This window comes from Eumetopias jubatus, unplaced genomic scaffold (assembly GCF_037043125.1).
Source record: "Eumetopias jubatus isolate StellerSeaLion01/CBP00866 unplaced genomic scaffold, mEumJub1_p1.0 scaffold_10, whole genome shotgun sequence".
In the NCBI taxonomy this organism is placed as follows: domain Eukaryota; kingdom Metazoa; phylum Chordata; class Mammalia; order Carnivora; family Otariidae; genus Eumetopias; species Eumetopias jubatus.
Genome location: NW_028274816.1, coordinates 102,523,806 through 102,536,833, shown reverse-complemented (window position 1 = coordinate 102,536,833; position 13,028 = coordinate 102,523,806).

Below are 13,028 nucleotides of genomic sequence, written 5' to 3'. Positions count from 1 at the left end.
CCAGGAGCAGGCTCGTCCATCTCCAGCCAGCTTCGATCAAGTCACTCGGCCCACGAACTTGCAGTGGCCACCTGCTCACAGCAGTGACTCCCCTGCATCCTTAGACCCCCTGCATCAGCATCACATGAGGAGCTTATTTAAAATGCTGATGCCTGCGTGTCCCCCCGCCCCGGGTTACTGAATCAAATCTCTGGGGGTAAGCCTACATTTTTAATAAGTCCACATCCTCTCCATGCTCATGGTTCTGAGGCTCACTGCAGCTTGAGGATCACTGGCGCCAGAATGAGATTCATCAAACCCCCGCGTTGGAACGATGCAGGAGGTATGGGAGAGACACAAAGATAAATCAGCCTCAAGAGCCTAGCTGTGGCCAGCTTACCTGCCAGCACGGGAAGGCTATGCATAGCCAAAACCCAGGGTGGGAAGTAAGAGATCCAATTCCAGGCCCAGCTTTGCCGCTTTCTATCGGAGTGACCTCGGGCTCAGGTGAACAAAGCCTCACCTTGTCCAGCTGCCAAACTGTCAAGAACCGTAAGGGTCTGAGATTTACTCTTTTTGGCAAGATAACAAGTTAGCCTGCCACAGTTTTATGGATGCTGGCAGACCAGAGAGTCCTGGGTCAGAGACAAAGGACATGATTATTCAAGGCACAGCAAGCCGTTGAAGTTTCAGGTTTGCACTGATTCCTCTCACCCTGTCCATCAAAGACCATGGGGTGATGCAAAGCTTGACCCAGCTGGGTGCTCCATATACAATGGGTTTTGAATCACAGCTGAGAAACCCTAAGCTTTGGGAAACCAAATCTTTTATAATGAGCAGCAAGCAAACCTGTGTGGTCTTCGCTCCAACGGGAAGCATCATCATTATTATGCAGAACAGGAAAAAATAACCTGCCTCTGCTCAAGTGGGAGATGCTATTTCTACCCTCCAAGGCAGTCGACTCCTAAAAAATCCTTGAAAAGACAGACCACATCGAAAGCCATTCAGCACCTCTGGTTGCAAGATGTGCAGAATACATGCAACAGATCCATGGATAATTGTCTCCCAACATAAATGGGAATTCATCTTGCATGGAGCTTATAAGCTGTAAACCAGATCACACAAGGGAAAGACACCCAGCATATGAGAGATAATTACAGAGGAGATAAGATAAGGAGGCGAGTAACCAGAGTCAAAGGTGGAAAGTGATAAGCAGGGAGCCTTTCACAACAGACCTTGTGGAAATGACAACAGGGAAAATATTTGCAACCTATATCGTGGGCCAAGGGCCAATATCCTTAACACATATAAAGAGTTCCTACAGATAACTGAATAATAGATCGATAACCCAGGAGGGAGAAAAAGAGCAAAGAATATAGGCAAACAGTTCCTAGAAAAGAATATGCAAATCGCATTTAGATATATGAAAATGTTCGGCCTCACAGTAAGAAAGAGAAATGCAAATTTTAGACTATCATAAAATCTCTTTTTTTTAAGATTTTTTTTTTAATTTATTTGCCAGAGAGAAAGAGAGAGGGAGAGTACAAGCAGGGAGAATGGCAGGCAGAGGGAGAAGCAGGCTCCCCGCTAAGCAAGGATCCCAATGTGGGATTCGATCCCAGAACCCTGGGATCATGACCTGAACCGAAGGCAGACGCTCAACCATCTGAGCCACCCAAGGGCTCCATAAAAATCTCATTTTTTACAGGTGTCAAATTGGCAAGGATGAAAAGGGTTGATATCTTACTGTTTGTTGAGAACAACAGACTCCCACACGTTGTTGGTAGAGGTAAAATCAGGATAAACTGTACGAACAGTAATTGCCAATATCTATCAAGATTTTAAATCTAATTCTTTGTCCTATCAACCTCTCTTACAGGTATTTTATCTTTCTGGTGTAGTTTTGCACACGTGCAAAATGACATCATGTACTAGGATATTCATTGCCGTGTTATTCGTAGTAGCAAAAGAGTGAAAACACCTAAATATCTATTATATGATGCCTTTGGTACAGTAGGATACTGTGCAACCTTCAGAAAGAATGTGTCCAGAGGACTGGTAGGAAAGAGCGATGTGCATCATTGGCTACGCCTTATACCTGTGCTCCTGGGGAGAACATAGACACGACCAGGTTTGTAAATGCAGGGATATCTTTAGAAAGATGCACAAGAAAGTGACGCACAGGCTGCTGCTTGGAGCTGGAGCTGGAAGACTGGATTCACAGGAGGCAAGAAGACCATTTTGTTGTAGATCCTTTGTCCTTTTACAATTTTGTACTCTATTGGGCGTGTATTATCTCTTCCCCAAACTATGCATAAAATATACTTGTAAAAAAAAAAAAAAACTTGAATGTTTGGATCTGCCAAGAAATTTGGAGGGGCTGGGATCCCAGGTCTGCACCTCGCATGGCCTCAAGCCTGCAGCCCCTCTGGATCTCAGTGGCTGCTGATGGCCTCCACTCAGAGCCATGCCCGGGGAAGCATCATTTACTCCTCCATTTGCTCATCTGGCCAGGCTTGTGCTCTGAGCCAGACCTGTGCAGGGTGCGGAACACAGAGATGAGAGACCCAGGCCCAGTGCCCGCCAGCTCCCCGATGGTGGCCGAGGGGAAGGTGGGTAGGAGACATACGTACAAACAACTACAAGGCAGAGGCTAAGTGGCATCGTGTGGCAGATTAAGATTAATGAGTGACCACGTAGTGAGACAGGGACAAGCTTGGCCTTTGAAACAAGCCACACCTTGGTTTGGGAGCCACTCCTTAGCCTGGCCCAGTTACTGAATCTCCCCAAGCTTCAGTTCCCTCCACTATAAAATGAGGCCTGGGTTTAATTCATGGATCCACTATTTATTTTAAAGCCATGGCACTTACCTACCTGTCAGAGCCTCAGCTCCCTCATCTCCAAAGTGGAGCCGGTAAGATAAGTCTCAGAGGGTTTGTTGGGGAGAAATCAAAACCGTGTGTCAAGAACAGTGCCCGGGGGACGCCTGGGTGGCTCCAACGGAAAGTCGGTTAAGCGGCTGTCTTCAGCTCAGGTCATGATCCCGGGGTTCTGAGATCGAGTCCCGCATTAGGATCCCTGCTCAGTGGGGAGCCTGCTTCTCCCTCTGCCTCTGCCTGCCGCTGGCCCTGCCTGTGCTCTCTCTCTCTCTGACAAATAAAATCTTAAAAAAAAAAAAAAAAAAAGAACAGTGCCCGGCACACAGTAAGCCTTCAAGAGTCGATAGCCCTTACCCCCAGCAGGAGGATTGAAGGTGATGTGTCCATCATCCTGGCACCGGACAGCCACTCATCAGGCACGGGCTATCATAAAAGATCCCGTGGAAGCCGCTCACTGCTTCCATGCTTGGTGGAGAGGAGGCAAGGGGGAGGCAGCCTTCCCAAGAGCTGAAGCTTTGAGGCTGAGTAGTGGGGAAGGGGATGGGGGCTCCTGGAATGGGCTGGGCCCAACCGGTGAGCAGATGAGGGAAGTTCAGGAGCAGGGAACCATTCAGGGTGGCTGGGGAGTCAAGCTGGAGGAAAGAATTGGAAGCTGGAGGCTGGCACAGACCACGGAGGGGAAACAAGCCCAGATCAGCCATTTGGAGGGTGAAGAGAGGAGGGGAGGGGAGGGGAGGGAAGGGGAGGGGAGGGTGGTACTGATTCTGAGGAAGTCTGCAGTGGGAGTCACATGGGTGGGAGGGGGCAGGGCTAAATGGAGGACACCCCTGGGAAACAATTACAAGGGTATTCTGGCCACCATACCTGAAAAGAGCAGCTCTAAGTCCTGGAGGAACAGTCCTGCCCCAGCCCCACCATCCTTCAGGGGACCAGTCTGCCTCATTACCCCAGGGGCCAACTGGGTTCATTTAGACATGGAGTGGGCACTGGCCTTTCAGCTTCCCCAGGCTGTTCTCCCAAACCATACCTTCCTGCAACCACACACCAGGAGCTGGCTGGTGTTGCCTCCGTCCTCAGGCTCTGGCCTCTCCTCAGGAGGGGAGCATCCTTTCCCTCAGCCCTCACATGTCTTAAGCCCCACCCCACCTGCGGTGCCACCTGCGGTTGGCAGAATAATGACCCTCCAGAGATGCATGTCCCCAGAACACCCAAACACGCACCTTATGTGGCAAAAAGGGACTCTGTCGATGGGATGAAGTTAAGGGTCTTGCGATGGAGAGATTATCCTGGATTATCTGAGTGGGCTCAGTGTAATCGCCAGGGTCCTCATAAGAGGGAGGCAAGGTGGTCAAGGTCAGAGAGAGGAGATGGGACCATGGAAACAGGGCAGAACGATGCACTTTGAAGGAGGAAGGGGCCATGAGCCAAGGCACGTAGCAGCCTCTAAGAGCTGGAAAGGCAAGGAAACAGACTCTCCCCTAGAACCTCCAGAAGGAACACGGTTCTGCGGACACCTTGACTTTGGCCCATAAGACCCATTTCAGACTTCTGACCTCTACAATGATAAGACACCAAGTTGGTGTAGTTCTAAGCCACTGAGTTTGTGGCAACTTGTAACAGCAACAAAAGGAAGCTTCTTCCTTAAAGCCACTGTGATCCCCGGCCCCGCCCAGCCCAGCTCCCTCCCCCCTCCGGGCCTGTCCGGTGCTTTGTCTCCCCTGGGACTGTCCTCTTCCCGCCTGGTGAGCTTAGTCGGCTCTTACTTCCTCCAGCCAGTGAGCAACTTGAGGGCAGGGTCTGGCTTATTCATCTTCTGTCCCCGTCATCCTGATCATTCTCCTGGGTCCTTGCGGATCCATTCCCCGCCCTTCTGTGCCCTGCTCTCCTGGAGGAAGGCTGATCAGCCAATGGGAGGCAGCTGCAGGTGGTGGGGGGTATCACTTAAGCGCCCTGGGCAGCCCTCCCCACCACCCCCCTCACCAGCTACCATCACACCGCCCCTTCACCTGTCCCTTCCGCCTCCCGCTGCTCATCCCACTCCCCTCCCCACCCTCCACGCCCCAGGTTTGGGCCCATCCCTGATCCCATTCACATTTCCAAAACTTGTTCTTTCTCTAAAGTCCCTTCAGTCGATGCTGAGAGTCCACAGTGTCCTGCAGACCCCCGACCAAGGCAGGTATGGCTAAAGTCTGCTGCAACGGGCCTGACGCCCGTGTGGACACTATCTCGGTCTGTCTGTCTTAGATGGGGACCCTCTGGAGGCTGGGAGAGACCCATAGAGCGTTCTCTTCCAGCCCCAGCCACAGGGGCAGGCAGAAACCTTAGCAAGGGTAGAGAGCTGGAGAGGGCAGGGAGCCGGGGGAGGAAAGTGTCCTGAACCTCACGCTCAGCGAGGGACCCCACTCACCACACAGGCCCACCCTGAGAAGCCCCAGACCAGGTTTCTCCTCTGGCCCGCCCCGCTCCTGGGGTGCACCAGAAACTGGCAGTGTGGGGCAGGCACGGGGCCACACCCTCGGCTCCGGCTGCAGGCGGCCTCCCTGCCTGGGATTCTGGTGCCTGGTGCCGCCAGGCCTGGCCAGGCCCCCGCACTCCTTCCCCTTCCCTCTGCAGCATCTGGGCTGGTGAGTGACTCACCCCGCCTCCCTCACACCCTGCCCTGCCCCTGACCCCGGCAGACCTGGCCCCTCTCAGCTCCATCTCTGCACTAGCTCCAGTGATGTGAGCAATGCCTGCCGCACACTCTGCACCCCAGAGTCCAGAGCAGCGCACCCCGGCCTCGGGGAGGCACAGCAGGGCTCTGACATCCCCAGCCTGGATCCCTGGGGAGAAGGCTACACAAGAGGACAGGGCCTGGCAGCCCCCACGTTTACAACACTGGCCGCCCTAGACCAGGTGCCTGGCTGTCTCTGTCCATCATGTCCATTTCTGACAGCCACCTCCCAAGGGAAATAATTACCACCCATTTTACAGATGAGAAGTGGAGGTACAGAAAGGTTGAGTGACTTGCCAAGACCCCCTGAGCAGGTAGTAGTGGAGGTGACTCCAAAGCCCCCTGCCTGTCGCAACACACCTACCTCCCCATTAACCCTGAGCCGAACTCACGGGAACCTGAGTGTGTAGGAAACGGGGCTGGATTTAAGAGTCTGAAGCTCTGGTCCAAGGCCACGCTCTGCCTTTAGCAGCTGGCTGGACCCGGCCAATCCCTCGGCCTCTCTGAAACTGTTCACCATCCTAGTAACAGGGACAGGGATCCTGCCTGCCCACCTTCCTGAACATGGGGAAACTCAACAAGGAGAGGTAGCGTCTGGAAAGTGTAGTTTCGAGGAGGGCGTTGCGAGGCGGATTAGAGGCCTGGCGTCTTGAGCCACGGAAAGAGGTGCTCGTGTCCACTCTGGAGCCGGCCACAGCTTCGGACAGGGCAGGCTGCGGGCCACGGGGCTCCCCACACGCTCCCCAGGCTGCCTGCCGCTCCCTTTGTCTTCCCCGAGCCCAGGCGGCTCCGCCCCTGCAGCGGGGGCCCAGGGACCTGCCAACTCGGTGCCACAGCGCCCCCTAGAGGCCACATGGGGACACTGCCCTGCCACCAGGAGTGTTCCTTCCTGGACCCCTCTTTCTGGACCCCTGACCCCGCTCAGTTCTGAAGCGAGAAGAAGGATCAGAGAGGGTCTATGTGGGCAAAGGCAGGCCCTACACTCCAGGCTACTCTTTGGCCTTCCTGCGCACAACAGAAGGGCACTGAGCTGGGAGTGATACAAGAGAAAGAGTCCCAGAAGGGCTAGAAGTCCAAGGACCTGGATTCTAGCTGTGTGACCCAGGGCATGTATCTTTCCTTCTCTGGGCAACAAAGGCGTGCAGGAGGCCCTCTCTCTAAGGAAAGGTACTCCCCCCTAACACTCGGTTTCCCCGTGTGTAAAATGGCCACAAGGGGCCGCTGCAGCCACAGCTGTGAAGGAAGCTGGCACCCACATGGCCCCAGCCCAACTACCTGCCCCCATCATGCCCCTGTGGCTTCAGCCCAGTCTCCTGCCTCCCAGTGCCTTCCAGACCTGCTGGAATCACAGTGTAACCCGAATGGTTAAAAACTTCCAGGAATAGGACAATCCTCTTAATTCAGTTGATTGGGAGTGGAGTTTATTGGGATCCTTGGAGATCAAGCTACGGCAAACAGGGCATATATCCAATGAGACCTAGAAACAGCCCTAAATCCTTTGGGTCTGTCTCAAACTTGACATTCTCCTGTGGGTTTTGTGTTTTTGTGCTTCATTTCCTTGAGGTTTCCCTCTGTCTTGACAAAAGTTCCCAACACATCTTAGCCATGCTGAGGGGGACACATGAAAGGGATCATGGGTTTGATCTGAGTCCAAGTAAGAATGGCATGTCCCTGAGACTGAGGGTGCTGGTGGCAGCAGAGATGGATTGAGAGATTCCTGGTGGAGAGATTCCAGGAAGCTCAGGAGGATCAAAGCCATCTGACAATGTATGAAGATCATAAGCAGGTATTGTTGGGGCCGAGGGGTCCTTAGGCACTATCTGGTCCAATGCCCTCATCCCCTCCTTAGCTGTTCACTCACTCATTCCTTTAACAAGCTCAGACAGGGGCGCCTGGGTGGCTCAGTTGTTGAGCGTCTGCCTTCGGCTCAGGTCATGATCCCAGGGTCCTGGGATCGAGCCCTGCATCGGGCTCCCTGCTCGGCGGGAAGCCTGCTTCTCCCTCTCCCACTCCCCCTGCTTGTGTTCCCTCTCTCGCTGTCTCTCTCTCTCTCTCTGTCAAAATAAATAAATAAATAAATCTTAAAAAAAAAAAAAAGCTCAGACAAAGTGCCTTCAGGGGGAACTGAGGCCAGAGACTGCAAAGCTTGCTCTTGGTTCCTTGCACAGTTGTCTCAAAACAGTTCTGCTCATCGAAAGCCCATCTCTGACCTTAGAAAGTTCTGAAAATTGTTAGAGGCCAGGTGGGCAGTGCAGGGAGGGCAAGATTTGGAGCCAGGCCAACCTTGGTATATGTGACTTGGGCAAGTATCTCCCCTTCTCTGAGCCTGTCTGCTCATTGGCAAGTGGAGGCAACAGTATCTACCTCCCATGGCTGTTGTGAGAAACAATGACACACGGAACATCCCTGTCCCACACCTGTCATAGGAACCTCCCCAACTGCCATGGTTAGGTCAGAAGGCTGCACTTTCAAGGCCCCGGGGCTCATCCTGCCGTGGACCATGCTCACCGCGCCATTCCGCAATTACCGACCCGCACATCTACCTCCAGCTCGGGACCAAGAGCCCCACGGGGAAAGACACTTCATCTGTTTCCCCCCTCCCCCAGTTTTCTTTCTTTCCAGCCCCAACAGAAAGGTCACCAAGAAATATTTGTTGAATGAAGGAACAGATGAATGAAATGATCTGAAGAGTGGATGAAAACAGAAGCTCCAGTGAGAGTTTCATAAAGAGACAGCATTGAGACTCCCACTGCCCCCCCCCCGCCTTTCCTCAGTAACTTTTCTTTTTTTTTAAGATATGTTTATTTATTTGAAAGAGAGTGAGTGAGCACGGTGGGGAGGGGCAGAGGGAGAGAGAATCCCAAGCAGACTCTCCGCTGAGCGCAGAGCCCGACGCTGAGCATGGAGCCCAACGCGGGGCTCAATCTCACAACCCTGAGATCATGACCTGAGCCAAAATCATGAATCCAACGCTTAACCAACTGAGCCATCCAGGTGTCCCTTTCCTCACTAAATTCTAACCTCACACTGTACTGTGTCTCCTGGCTTGCACTCAGTGGAGGTGTCCATCTCCTTGAACTTCCCTTTGGTTTCATGAGAACCCCCAGACAGTCCCAGTGGTTCCCAGACTAGTAAGAGGAGCAGAGAAGGGAATGTTGCTCCTGTCTGGGCCTGAGGTGGGGAGAGAGCACCAGAGCCCCAGGCCAGGAGGGCCAGCAGCAGCCTCCAGCCGTAGAAGAGACTCGCAGGGGTGTGGGGCTCAGTGAGATCAAAGCGCTGGAGGTTTATGAGTCTTGGAACAAGAGCTGTTGGAGCCAAGAGGGTTTTCCAAGGCCATCCAGCTGTCATTCTTCATTCCTCCACTATTCGCTCCTTTACCCATTCTTCCCTTTGGCAAGCACAGACCCAGGGCATTCTCGTGGGGGAAACTGAGGTCCCAGCAAAGAACCTACATGTTCGAGGTTGCCCATCTTCTTCTCAGTTCTTTGTGCCATCATTGCTTCCCACACAGGGCATTTCTGACAAGCTTCTGCTTAGGGGCGCTGCTTGTCTCTGTATTCATAGGGGGCTCAATAATTGTTTGAGGTCAGACAGGGCAGAAAGAGCACCAGCTTTGGAGCCAGGCCAAACTGGATTTGAGTCTTTGCTCAGTTACTTATAAGCTCTGTCGCCTCGAACGAGTTACCTGACGTCTCTGAGCTAGAGTTTCTTCTTCTGTAAAATGGGCATAATCCTCTCTGCTTTGTTGGAACAGAGTCTAGATTCACATCCTGGCTCCACCGCTTAGGAGCTGTGCAATCTTTTTGGCAAGTCACTGAATCCCTTGAAACATGCATGTCCTCATGCATGAAACAAAAATATGAACAGCATCATGAGGTTCCTGTGAGGACTAAGGAAGGTAATATATGTGAAGCGCTTAGCATGGCGCCTTGCATATAGTAAGTGCTTCATAAATGTTTCTCCCTGCCCCTTTCTCTTGTTCTTATTCTTGGCCGCCCAGATCCTTTGCAAAGGAATTCTCCACGAGGTGGCTGTGCCTCCCCAGTGTAGAAGCCAGAATTAGCCTTCCAGGCTCCCTGGCAGCCGGAACACAGACACGTGACCCGAATCTCCCCCTAACCAAACCCAAGGCATAAGCCAGCAAGCTGAGAGCTACTGATGTAACGAAGGAGGTGCCCCGTGGGGTCCATCCTGGCAGGAGTGCCCATAGAGACAACGGAGCAGCAATGCCAGAGCCTGAGTGGCAGGTTCGGTTGGAACATGCCACTGAATCTATGCCCACAGACGGGGGCAAGCGTGGGGCTTCCTCCAGCTGCACGGCCTGCAAGTCTCCTTTTCCGGGAGTTCTTCCCGGGGATTCTATGACACACCTAACATCCCTTAACAAACCGGCTTCAGAGTGTGGCTTCCAATCTGTGCAGGTAAAAACCCTGACTGACAGAATAGCTAAAATTAACAAGTCAGGAAATGACAGATGTTGGCGGGGATGTGGAGAAAGGGGAACCCTCCTACACTGTTGGTGGGAATGCAAGCTGGTGCAACCCCTCTGGAAAACAGTATGGAGCTTCCTCAAACAGTTGAAAATAGAGCTACCATACGATCCAGCAATTGCACTACTGGGTATTTACCCCAAAGATACAAATGTAGGGATCCGAAGGGGTACGTGCACCCCAATGTTTATAGCAGCAATGTCCACAATAGCCAAACTGTGGAAAGAGCCAAGATGTCCATCGACAGATGAATGGATAAAGAAGATGTGGTATATATACACAAGGGAATATTATGCAGCCATCAAAAGGAATGAGATCTTGCCATTTGCAACGACGTGGATGGAACTGGAGGGTGTTATGCTGAGTGAAATAAGTCAATCAGAGAAAGACATGTATCATATGACCTCACTGATATGAGGAATTCTTAATCTCAGGAAACAAACTGAGGGTTGCTGGAGTGGGGGTGGGGTGGGAGGGATGGGGTGGCTGGGTGATAGACATTGGGGAGGGTATGTGCTATGGTGAGCGCTGTGAATTGTGCGGGACTGTTGAATCACAGATCTGTACCTCTGAAACAAATAATGCAATATATGTTAAGAAAAAAAAAAGAAGATAGCAGGAGGGGAAGAATGGGGGGGAAATCGGAGGGGTAGACGAACCGTGAGAGATGATGGACTCTGAAAAACAAACTGAGGGTTCTAGAGGGGAGGGGGGTGGGGGGATGGGTTAGCCTGGTGATGGGTATTAAAGAGGGCACATTCTGCGTGGAGCACTGGGTGTTATGCACAAATAATGAATCATGGAGCACTATATTAAAAACTAATGATGTAATGTATGGTGATTAACATAACAATAAAAATTTTTTTAAAAGTCAAGAATGTTAACTATATCACTAATATTTTATATTGAAATATAAATTTCAATATAAATTTTATATGTTGAAACTATGTTTGGGCTCTACTGGATGTAATAATATATTATTAAATTTAATTCACCTTTAAGAAAGAAAACCCTGACTGATTCAGGATTTAGTAAAAAAAAAAAAAGGGAGGGGTGTGGGGGGAGGCCGGCAAAAGATTCCTAAGAAATCTCTGCTTGGGTGTCTGACTTACTTAGCCTGCTCAGGCTGCCATACACAAATACCAGAGTGGGCAGCCTCCACAACAGAAATTTATTTTCTCACAGTTCCGGAAGCTAGACATCCGAAATTAAGGTGTCACAGGTTTGGTTTCTTCTGAAGCCTCTCTCCTTGGCTTGCAGATGGCCTCCTTGTTGCTATGTCCTCCCACGATCTTTCCTCTGTGAGAGCAGACCCCTCTTGTCTCCCTTGGTGTCCAGATTTCCTCTTCATATAAGGACGCCAGTCAGAGTGGATTAAGGCCCACTGTAATGGTCTCGCTTTAACTTAATCATCACTTTAAAGGCCCTATCTCCAAGTTCAGTCACCTTCTGAGGTGATTGGGGACAAGGCTTCAGCATACAGATTTGAGGAGCTACAACTCATCCCATAACGGTGTCAAAAGACCTTATAATTCAGCGTGTCCCCAAGTGACTCATCTTCCACCCCAACTGCCTCCACTCAGTGCCTTCTCGTCTCAGTGGGTGACAACTCCTCTCATCCAGGTGCTCAGACCAAAGATTAAGGGACATCCTAGATTCCCTTCTTTTATACCAACATGGAATCACTAAAAAATCCTCTTGGAGCCACCTTCAAATTACGTCCAGAGCCGTCACATCTCCACTGTGAGTGCCCCAGTCTCTCACCTGCATTACCTCCCTCCAAACTGGTCTCTCTGCTTCTACCCCTGGTCCCTTGACCCCTTACCAAACGATAGCCCAAGAGATCCTTTTAAGACATCACTTACATGGTGCTACACCTCTGCTGCAAGCCCTTTATGTTAGTTGTGCTCATCAATGCTAGCTGTTGTAAGAACCTCAAAAATCTCCCAGGCTTAATGTGGTGAATGTTTGTCACTTGCTCACATAAGGAACAACCTGGTTGGGCAGCTTTCCTGAAAACTCCCCTCCAAACAATGAGCTCAGGCATCCAGGCTCCTTCTAGCCTCTGCCATCTACCATCTTGGAGTCCTTTACTTTCTTTCTTTTTAAGATTTTATTTATTTGAGAGAGAGAGAAAAACCTGAGCAGGGGAAGGGGCAGAGGGAGAAGCAGACTCTCCACTGAGCAGGGAGCCCAATGTGGGGCTAGATCCGTGTGATCGTGACCTGAGCTAAAGGCAGACATTCAACCGACTGAGCCACCCAGGCACCCCTGGAGTCCTTTGCTTTCAACTCTGCCTTTAGTGGCTCCCCATTTCACTGAGTGTCAAAACCAAGTTCTTTAGAGTACCCCATAAAGCCCTGTGTGATATAGCCATGCCTTACCTCTCTGATCCTCACTGCTTTTTCCTCACTTGCTCTGCTCCAACTACACTGGCCTCCTTACTCGTCTTTATTTTTTTTTAATTTTATTTATTTATTTGACAGAGAGAGACACAGCGAGAGAGGGAACACAAGCAGGGGGAGTGGGGGGAGAAGCAGGCCTCCCACCGAGCAGGGAGCCCGATGCGGGGCTCGATCCCAGGATCCTGGGATCATGACCTGAGCCCAAAGGCAGACGCCTAATGACTGAGCCACCCAGGTGCCCCATACTCGTCTTTAAACATACCAAATATGTTCCCTTCTGACCTTAGGGTCTTCACACACCCATGCCCTGTGCCCAGATTGATCTCCTACCTCGTACCTGCTTACCTATCTCCCTCACTGTGTCAGATCATTGCTTATATTTCAGCCTCTCAATGACCCCACCTTGGCCACCCATTCAACCTTGCCATCCTTCCCTCCCTACCACAGCACTCCAACCCCCCCTCACCATTCCCTACTTCTCTCTGCACTTACCACCTTAGAATACATCATGATAATTTATCTGTGTATTACACTTGTTGTTTTCCCCTCCCCCTACCTATAA